This window comes from Monodon monoceros, unplaced genomic scaffold (genome assembly GCF_005190385.1).
Source record: "Monodon monoceros isolate NGI ecotype Baffin Bay Population unplaced genomic scaffold, NGI_Narwhal_1 Super_Scaffold_11, whole genome shotgun sequence".
NCBI classification, from domain to species: domain Eukaryota; kingdom Metazoa; phylum Chordata; class Mammalia; order Artiodactyla; family Monodontidae; genus Monodon; species Monodon monoceros.
The window spans coordinates 6,307,519-6,316,881 of NW_021703767.1; the positions used below are offsets into that span (position 1 = coordinate 6,307,519).

The 9,363-nt window shown below is 49.6% G+C and overlaps 1 pseudogene; it reads right to left on the reverse strand.

Annotated features, from left to right (window-relative positions):
- Positions 1-962: 962 nt before the first annotated feature.
- Positions 963-3,852, reverse strand: LOC114890780 (annotated as a pseudogene).
- Positions 3,853-9,363: the final 5,511 nt, after the last annotated feature.

Consider the following 9,363-nt stretch of genomic DNA (forward strand, 5'->3'; position numbering starts at 1 on the left):
TGGTATTTTCAGTGGGGAAATAAAACAGAAGTCCAAGAGCCCAGAAGTGCCAAATGCTGAGGGCAACTGAGTCTCCATGAGTGGAGAATGGACAGGTCAGTGAGGGTTGGAAAGGGCCAGAGAAGATTCATGGACAGGAGAGCTTGAGCGGGGCTTCAAAGCACAAGGGACAGGTGGGTGCGGGATGGGAGGCTCCATGTGTCACGTGATTCCCAGGGGAGGAGCAGAATTGCAGCAGGAATGCAAAGTCCAAGTCAATTCAATGGGGACCACATAGGGTTCCCTATTTTGTTCAGAGCTGTCCCTAGAACTGGCCCTGAGTGTGAATTTGGGAGCTGGGGATATCTGTTCTACTCGTCAAACAAGTAGAGAAAGCACATTCCACGCTGGACTTTGCACTCCTGGGACTCTGGAAATGCATAAGGCGCTGGTCAGGTTTTAGGGCCTATGTGGTGCAAGACAGACCAAACTAGAACCTTTGAGAGGTTGCCACAGCAGTAGGCAGGCAGCTCTCTCCCCTCACAGCAGTGTATCCCCTGCAGACACAGCTGCCCTGGGAGCTGGGAGGCGCAGACAGCACCCTCTGGAGCAGCCACGGACACGTCCATGCCCTTGGGAGCTCACAGTCTCCCCTGAGATTCTCACACTTCAGCTGCATCTGGAGGGTGGGGCCCCACACCCAGAGTTTCAGATTCAGCCAGTCTGGGGTGGGGCCTGAGAACCTGCATGTCAAATTCCCAGGTGATGCTGATGCTGCTTGTCTGGGGACCACACTTTGAAAACCACATGTCTAAGATGGGGTCCCAAACTTTGGATGCCTGAGACTCATCTGGGCCTAGTTTCTGGAGATTTCGACTTCAGTAAGTCTGTCATGTACTGGGGTAGATGCATGCATTTTTTTTTTAGAAACTCTTTATTTTCCGTCAACCTATTTCCATTTCAAGAGTTTGTGGAAGAATAGTTTAAGACCACTCAGTGGTTGTTCCTACCCACTCAGAGGCCTGAGCGGTGGGAACTGCAGACCAGTCTTCAGTGGCGGGCTGAGCACTGCAGTCTTCAGCGGGGAACAGCTGAATAGGTACGGGGGCACCTGCACACCTTCGGACCAGTCTGCCACCTCAGGCTGAGTAGCAGTGAACTCAGGAGGTGGGGCAGTCCATTCACCCTGAAATTCCTCCTTGGTCACAGCCTTCTCAGCTGACGCCTGCTGGTCCTTTTCAATCTCTTCAGGGTCTCTGTAGAAGCAGAGGTCAGGCATGACCTCCCATGGGTGCTCACGGGAGATGGTGCCACGCATGTGCAGAACTTCCCGGGCTAGCATCCACCACGTCAGACCCACTGAGTGAGCTCCCTTGTTGTTGCATGGGATGGCAATGTCCACATTATTGCAGAGGAGAGTCTGCGTTACACAGAGCCATGGTAGACAGGTTAACGTAAGAGGCCTCCGGGAGAGGCAGGTGGTCAGCCCTGGGATCAGTAACCACAGGAAGTCTTGGCTCCCGGAAGGATCTGGTTAGTGAAGTTTCCAGGAGAGAAGCGGCCAGCAATAGGAGTGGCTCCGGTGGCAGCAGCAAACTTTAGCCCAGCTTGCTGGCCAGTATTCCTGGAGGATATGACACTGACATCAGCTGGGTTTTCAATGGCAACAATGGCACGAGCTGCCAACAGAAGCTTCTCCCATGTTCTCTTCAGATTTATGATGTAGATGCCATCACTTTTCCTTTTGTAGATGTACTGTTCCATTTGGAAGTCAAGGTTGGTGCCACCTAAGTGGGTTCCTGCTGCAAGGAATTTGAGGACATACTCCTCCTTCATTTGCAGGACATCAAGAGCCCCGGATATTGTGAAAGTTTCCCTTTAAGTTATGACGGGAATCCAGAACAAAGCCATATGGACCCTTATCTGGCGTGGAAAGAAGGTGCATGCATTTTGACAATGTTCCTGGGGATTCTGATATCTGTGAGCCACCGGCATATGGACGGGGGTGCTTGTTGCTGCAGCTCCCCAGGTCCTGCCACTGGAGACCTGGATTCTGGAGCTCTGGGACAGGGTCCAAACCTGCATTTTTTAAAAAATTTATTTTTATTTTTTTTTTAACATCTTTATTGGAGTGTAATTGCTTTACAATGGTGTGTTAGTTTCTGCTGTGTAACAAAGTGAATCAGCTATACATATACATACATCCCCATATCTCCTCCCTCTTGCGTCTCCCTCCCACCCTCCCTACCCTACCCCTCTAGGTCAAACCTGCATCTTTAACAAGCACGCCTGTGCCTCTTACAAAGGGCCAAATGACACTGGCCAGGTGGGGGAGAAAGAGTGGGAGTGGGAGCTCCTACTTCACCAGGGAGGAAGCATCTGTTGTCCCTTTGTCAAGCCTTGGTTGTCTCCCACCTCCCACTGCCAGCCCCCCTCCCCCTCCCCGCCCAATGGCAGCAGTGCAGCCACTAGTGTGGGTCCAGGAGGTGCCCATTGTCCATCCTGTTATGCTTGGCACTTAGTAAGTTGCCCACACCCTTTGGTATTCTCAACTGTGGAAATGCCCAGCAGCTGTGAGGAAAATTTCGACCTGGCTCAAGCTCATTAGGGCTGGGTCCTGGACCTCCCAGTGCTCCCTGCCCCCCAACTTCAGTGGCTGTTGACTGTTTCCTCGGTAAGAGACTCAGTGAGCCCGTTTGTAGCATTTTGAATCCTTACCTCCAATCTGCAAGAAAACAGAGATGCTATCCAACGGCTGATGATATGAAGATGCTCATGCACATATGTGCTCCTGGCTTCTCTCTCATCTTTCCTGTGCAAGGCTTATGCAACCTAGCGGATTGAGTGACCTCCCCACCCCCCGTGCCCCATCCCAGCACTCAGGAGATTGAAGGATGCTAAACGCGGATGCTTGCAAAACTGTGTAGTTTAAACAGGATCTGGTTTCCTAAGCAAAATGTTCCAGCTCCACCCCATGCAATCCTGTGACTAGTACTTCAGGGAGATTCCTCCAAGGAAGTCACAGAGCCTGAAGGGAGATTTAAGAGGTCAGAGGGCAGGGTAAGAGGGCAAAGGGCAGTTTTGCTGCTGCCAGACTATTTTGGGGCAATCACGACTGTAGATCACAGAGCTTCATGCAGAAAGCTGAAGCCTGTGTGTGCTCTCTCTCTCCCCTCTGCAGAACCATCGGGGGCGAGGGGGCAGAAAGAGAGCTCAGGACAGGGGGCAGGTGCCAACCTCTCTCGCCCATACCCGAGTGGAGTCCCTCAGTTTCTACATCTGTAAAACGAGAGGAAATTGTCTCTCCGGCTCCTTGAAGAGCGCCATCTGAGAGGATGCACTGTACTTGAGGCTGCTTCCTGGGAGGGTTACCATCACTAGGCTGCCCGCTGGGTCTTCCCCAGTGAGAGTGGCTGGGATCAGGCAGCCCCCCCGCCCCCCCCACACCCCTTCAGGTGTCGGATTTTAATGGGGAACCCATCTGGAGAAGCCCGAGGAGTCTAAGGACAGCAGTGGATCAGGAAATCAAAGTGCTTTCTGACCTTTTATGTGTACTTTTACGAATATCCAGGAGGAAGTGGGCGACTGGCCGGGTGCTTCCCTCGTTGTTATTTTCATCGATTCTATTTGTCATTGCCTGGCTTTCATGGCATCCTCAAGGGCATCCGAACGGAAGACGGGGAGGTAGCACCATGCTTTGAGAAACCAAGGGACACCCAGGCCAATAAACAAGGGCATACTTGTCCTAACGGACCTTGTCACGTGGTGTCGCATCCACCTAAGTTCAGGCGGAGGGGCGGCCAAAGTCAGGTGTGCTGGGAGACCGGGGTGCTGGGCGGCCGCACAGAGCGCATGCGCGGCGCAGGCAGGCATGAAGGATGCCCCGGTGGAGGGCGGCCAGCGCCAGGTCCAGGGCTTAGCTCCATGCAGGCCGAGGCGTGAGACTTCGCCCCACCACTGGCATGTGGTTCGCGTGATGCTGGGCAAGACACAAATGTATTTCTTTGTTTCGATTTCTTTATTTAAAAAATGGCAAAATCTCCAAGCTGCCAGCCTCGCAGTTACAGGGTTGTAGTGCCATGGCTCGTGTACTGTCTGTAAACTGTTAGGTGAGAATGAAACATTTTATAACCAGCCATCTCCGCTCTGCAGAAAAGCTTTGAGACAGTTTAGTTACACCAAAGTGTGAACGTGGCGAAGATTTTGATGGAAGCCCCAGGAGCAGCCGTTTCCCGCCGCCTTCCCTGGAGTCTGAGCTGCTCAGTTGCTCACCTGGAGGGGCGAAGCCTTGCTTCGGGGTCTCCTGGGTGTACTCCCAGCTATTGTGAGCTGGGTTCTGATTAGGACAGGGGTTCTTCCCTCTCCGGGTGCCATGACGTCTTTGACGAAGCCTGTGGACCCTTTGTTAGGATAATGTTTTTAAATGCATAAAATAAAGAAAATAATAAAACACTCTGGATTGTGAAAGAAGTCAATTAGTGTATCGATACAGTTATCAAATTAAAAAACTTGTGCTGTTATTTTTACTGTATTTTGTAATAAGACCTACCAGCAGTTTTGATAACCAGTCATATGAAAGTAGTGGTGGGCAATCAGTGCTATTCTGAGATTTCTGGAACTCACGTAATGTTCTATCAAAGTATCTATGATTTCAAATCCATGACCAAGTACCAGGTTCTGTCCGTGCTGTTTGTTGTGTCCATTTGTAATGAAGAAAATGATGATTTTCAGTTGGAGATTAGTGAAAATATAAATGTCATTATTTTCCTATGCAATTTCAAAGACCCCCTAAATTCTGCCCATGGACACTCCTGATTAGGACCCCTGGAACTAGAGCTTACTCACTAGGAATGTCTCCTGGCTTCCTGCAACCATGTTGTGCATTTCTTTCCCTCCCTCCCTTCCTTCCCCACTATTTCTCCCAGCCTGATACAAAATAGCCCTCAATAAATATTTCTGGAAGGAACGAATTTCTTCAATTATAGGCAGAGGGCAGCTTGTGTAGTGAGCCCAATGCTGTGTCAGGTGTTGATAAAGAAGAGCTCTACCATGTTCCCCGCCCTCCACGTGGAGCTCTGTGGCTGGGGCGTGGTCCCAGCTGGCCAGGGTTGGAGGCAGAGGAGAGGGAGTCCTGCCGTAGAGCTCTGGGCTCCGGGTCAGAATCCCAACTCCATCCTCACCACTGGTGTGACCCAGACACCTTTGTTTTTAAAAAAATTGAGATATAATTGACAGATTGTGTAAGTTTCAGGTGTACTACAGATTGATTTGATACATTTATATTGCAGTTTGATTACCATTGTAGCATTAGCTAACACTTCCACCACATCCCATAATTATCATTTCTTCTAGTCCCATCACCGCCTGATGTCTCAATTCCATACCTGTTAAGAGGAGAGGAGATCAGGGGCTGATCCATGGGTGGCCCAGGTCAAATGAGCTGATATCTCAGGAGTGCTTAGAACGTTGGGTACATGGTCAGGGTGACCAGTTGTTTGATCTTCCTGGGGTTTCCTGAAGGGACTGAAGTTCTCTGGAAACCGGGCTTCCAGCATTAGAACTTCGATAGTCCCAGGCAAATGGGGATGAGTTGGTCACCCCATTGGGTGCTCAGCAAGCATTAGCTACCGTCACCCTGTGGGGTAGCATTGCCAGGGCACGAGCAGGAGGAAAGGAAAGGCAGGCGACAGTGGAGGGTGGGAGGCTGCAAGCCTGACCTTTAAGGGGAGGGAGTCCTGTGGGATTTTGATTTTCTTCACAACTCACTTAAAAGGAGGCCCACCCTTTGTCACCTGATTTAAAATTGAGTGCCTCAAAAGAGGGAAGATGTAAAGCCCAAACCTCAGAACCCTAGCACGATGAATGGACAGGTTGAGAGGGAGCCCTGGGTACCACCTGCATGGGCCCTGCTTCACCATGGGCTTCCCAGGCTGGTGACACCTGCCTGGGGTCCTCAGACTTGGATATTTTGCTGTAACAACACGCTGATTGGTGACTAGAAAGTTCTTTACAAGCCCACAGGTTTTGGTATCTCTACGTGGGTGTTGTAAAATCAGGATTCAATTCTTCGTGCCGATATTTTAGTGGCTTTGTTGCAGTTTATATGCCCACCGCCCCCTGCCAGGTGCTGTTAGCTGGTGCTGAAAGCTAGAAAAGTCAGTATTCTAATCTGTGCTTCCTGAGCATGTGAACACTGGGTTTATGAAAATGCAGATCTTTCTCGGGTACAAGCTTGGCTTATACTTTACGCCAATGGGACTGGGAAAGATGCAAAGTGGCACTGGCTGGTAACGGTTAGAGCTCTTTTCCACATTTTTCTATTGACTGTGGAATTTCATTGTTGCCTTTAGAATTAATTTCATGAACCTGTCTCTTCAGGAAATAAATGAACACCTCACGGCTCTCCATACATAAAATACTTGTTGATTGGCTCTACTGTCTGCTTCTGCTGCCCTGTCCACCTTCCCCAGACAGCACGATGGGGTCATGAAATTGAACCACAGGTGTTTCCCTTCACTGGCTCCCAGAGGTCCTGAAGGATGCATTAGACAGAGGCTTCCAGTCCTTCCCAGCTGTAACTGAGAAAAGTTTAGCAAAATATGTGTATACATACATATGCATATACGTGTGTGTGTGTGTGTGTGTGTGTGTGTGTGTGTATAATTGGGGAGGTTTCTGCAAATTAAAGTACACACACATGCTGACATTTCTGGTTCTAGGCCATGTGAGTATACCTGTATCCATGTATGTACATGTATGTACACACATGTATATACATGTACACGCATGTGCATGAAACAGTGTAACACAACACACTCACCCTACATATGCTGTGCATTCTTACATATTCTATTCTGTTCCATTCTTGTTTCATTTTTATCGATTGCTGGCTGTGATACCTCAGTTGGTTGCATGACTTACTGGTGGGTTGAGCCCCCGTACAGGTGGCTGCTGGGGAACAGATCTTACAGGTGTGGGCAGGATGCACTGAGGCTTGTGATGCAGCCAAGGAATTCCTGGGCTGGGGGCGGGGGCTGCTTCTTGTGGCTTCAGCACTGGGGTGCCTCCCCTTGTCTCCTGGCCTTGACCTCTATCTGCCTCTGTTTCCATCACGCTTATTTTTTTTGTTTTAACCTCAGGCTGTCAGCCTAATCCCTCACCCCACGGTTGCTTGGTTTCCATGGGGTTCCCCCTGCCCAGGCCTGCACTGGATTCTCTTTAGCCTCTTGTGAGCGGCCAGGTGGGAAAGGCCTCTGACTGTTAGCGCCTAGCCTCGCGGCCCCTGTAGATGGGGCGGCTCATCCAGGCAACTCTGTGAAGCTGCTCGGTTGTCACCCAGTTCTCCAGCTGCTAACTCGCCCTGGGTCCAGGTCCTGCAGCAAGTAGGGGAAAGGGCAGCCCCTCCAGCCCAGACCTGCCTGGCCCCCAGGCCTGTGGTTTTCATCTCTGTTATCCAGACTCTCTTTGCCTTTTTTGGAAACCACGTTATTTTTTTTGTTTGTTCTGTTTTTTTGCGGTACCCGGGCCTCTCACTGCTGTGGCCTCTCCCCTTGCGGAGCACAGGCTCCGGACGCGCAGGCTCAGCAGCCATGGCTCACGGGCCCAGCCGCTTTGTGGCACGTGGGATCTTCCCGGACCAGGGCACGAACCTGTGCCCCCTGCATCGGCAGGCGGACTCTCTACCACTGCGCCACCAGGGAAGCCTGGAAACCACTGTTTAAGGGAAGAGCTCTGACAGTGTCCTTGGAGGGAGGATGTGCTCTTCTTCGTGGGAAACAGCTCCTTAGAATTTGATTGTCAACTTTGCCCGAGTTAGGGAACTTCCCAGGAAGTCATCAGATGTGAAATCGATTTTGCTTTTAAAAACATTTGGAGTGATAAAAGCTGTTGTCAGTGTTCCTTTGTTTGCCTGCTATTTCCTTGTTTCCTTGCCTGTTCTCTTTGTACCTGTATATGGCGGGGGTGCCTGTTGATATTTGACTGGTGGGAGGCAAGCGTGGAATCATGCTGTGGAGGTCTAGGTGTTTCTGAGGAAGCAAAGCACTGTCCAGCCATGGGGTAGGCTGCTCTGTGCAGGTCATGAGCTCCCTGCTACTGGAAGTAACCAAATTGCCCAAGAAGACCTCCTGGAATGCATGATTTGGAATACTCAAGATGTAGCATGGTGCTTATATACAGTCGGCACTCAATAAATGCTTGTTGGTTGAATGAGTTTCTGAGCTTGGGCGCCCCTTTCCTGCCCTGAGGAACCTTAGACAGGGTGAATGTTAGAAAAGACATTGAGGAATTTGTCAATGAAGTCATTGGCCTTTCATCTTCAAAACCAGCCCAGCCAGAGGGTGGCCACATTTCCTCAAACTCACTCAGCTGTTCATGTCGGGAACACACCCCAGGACTTCAGATGTTTCATAATCAAGAAGTTCTTAAGGTGCTGTCTCGAGACCCATCTGCCACAAGTGAAGTTCACTTCCCTTGGCATCCTCCCTGGCAGTGGAGATGTAATTGCGCCTGTACCCATATGTGTATATGTATATGCGTTCTGTCCTATCCTGTCCCGTCCATCCTTGGAGGATGCAGCACTTGGAAGGAGGTCACATCCTTTTGTGCTCGTCCTGGAGCTGAGGTTGGCACACTCCAGTGCGAGGGCCACATCTGGCCTGCTGCGTAGTTTTGTGAATGAAGTTTTATTGGAGCACCATGAATATTTTACGTATTGTCTGTGGTTGCTTCATGCTACAAAGGCAGAGCTGAGTAGTTGCAACAGAGATCACAAGGCTCATGAAACCTAGACTACTTACTTATCTGGCCCTTAGAGGAAAAGTTTGCTGACCTTTGATCTACAGCAAAAAGGTTCAAGATAAATGTTGAAAATATGAGCAGATATTACACAGAATACACTGAAACGTAAGGTCTCAGCAGGGTCTGCTGTGAAATAAAAATGATGGGGATGCAGAGCAATTTCATCCTTAGGTATATAGACCCCAAAGAATTGAAAACAAGGACTCCACAAATAGTCGTTCACAAACAATCATGGTGGCATTATTCCCAATAGCCAAAAGGTGGAAATAACCCAAATGTCCATCAATGGACGAAATGTAACATATCCATACAATAGAATATTATTCAGTCATAGCAAAGAATGAAGTACTGACACATGCTACAACATGGATGAACCTTGAAAATATTATGCTACATGGAAGAAGTCAGGTATAGAAGGTCATACATTGTATAATTCCATTTATATGAAATGTCCAGAATAGGTAAATCCAAAGAGACAGAAATAATTAGTGCTTTGCAGGGGCTGTGTGGGAGGGGAAGAGGGAAGGACTGCTTAATGGGTGTGGGGTTTTATTTTCGGGATGATGAAAATGCTCTGGAACTAGA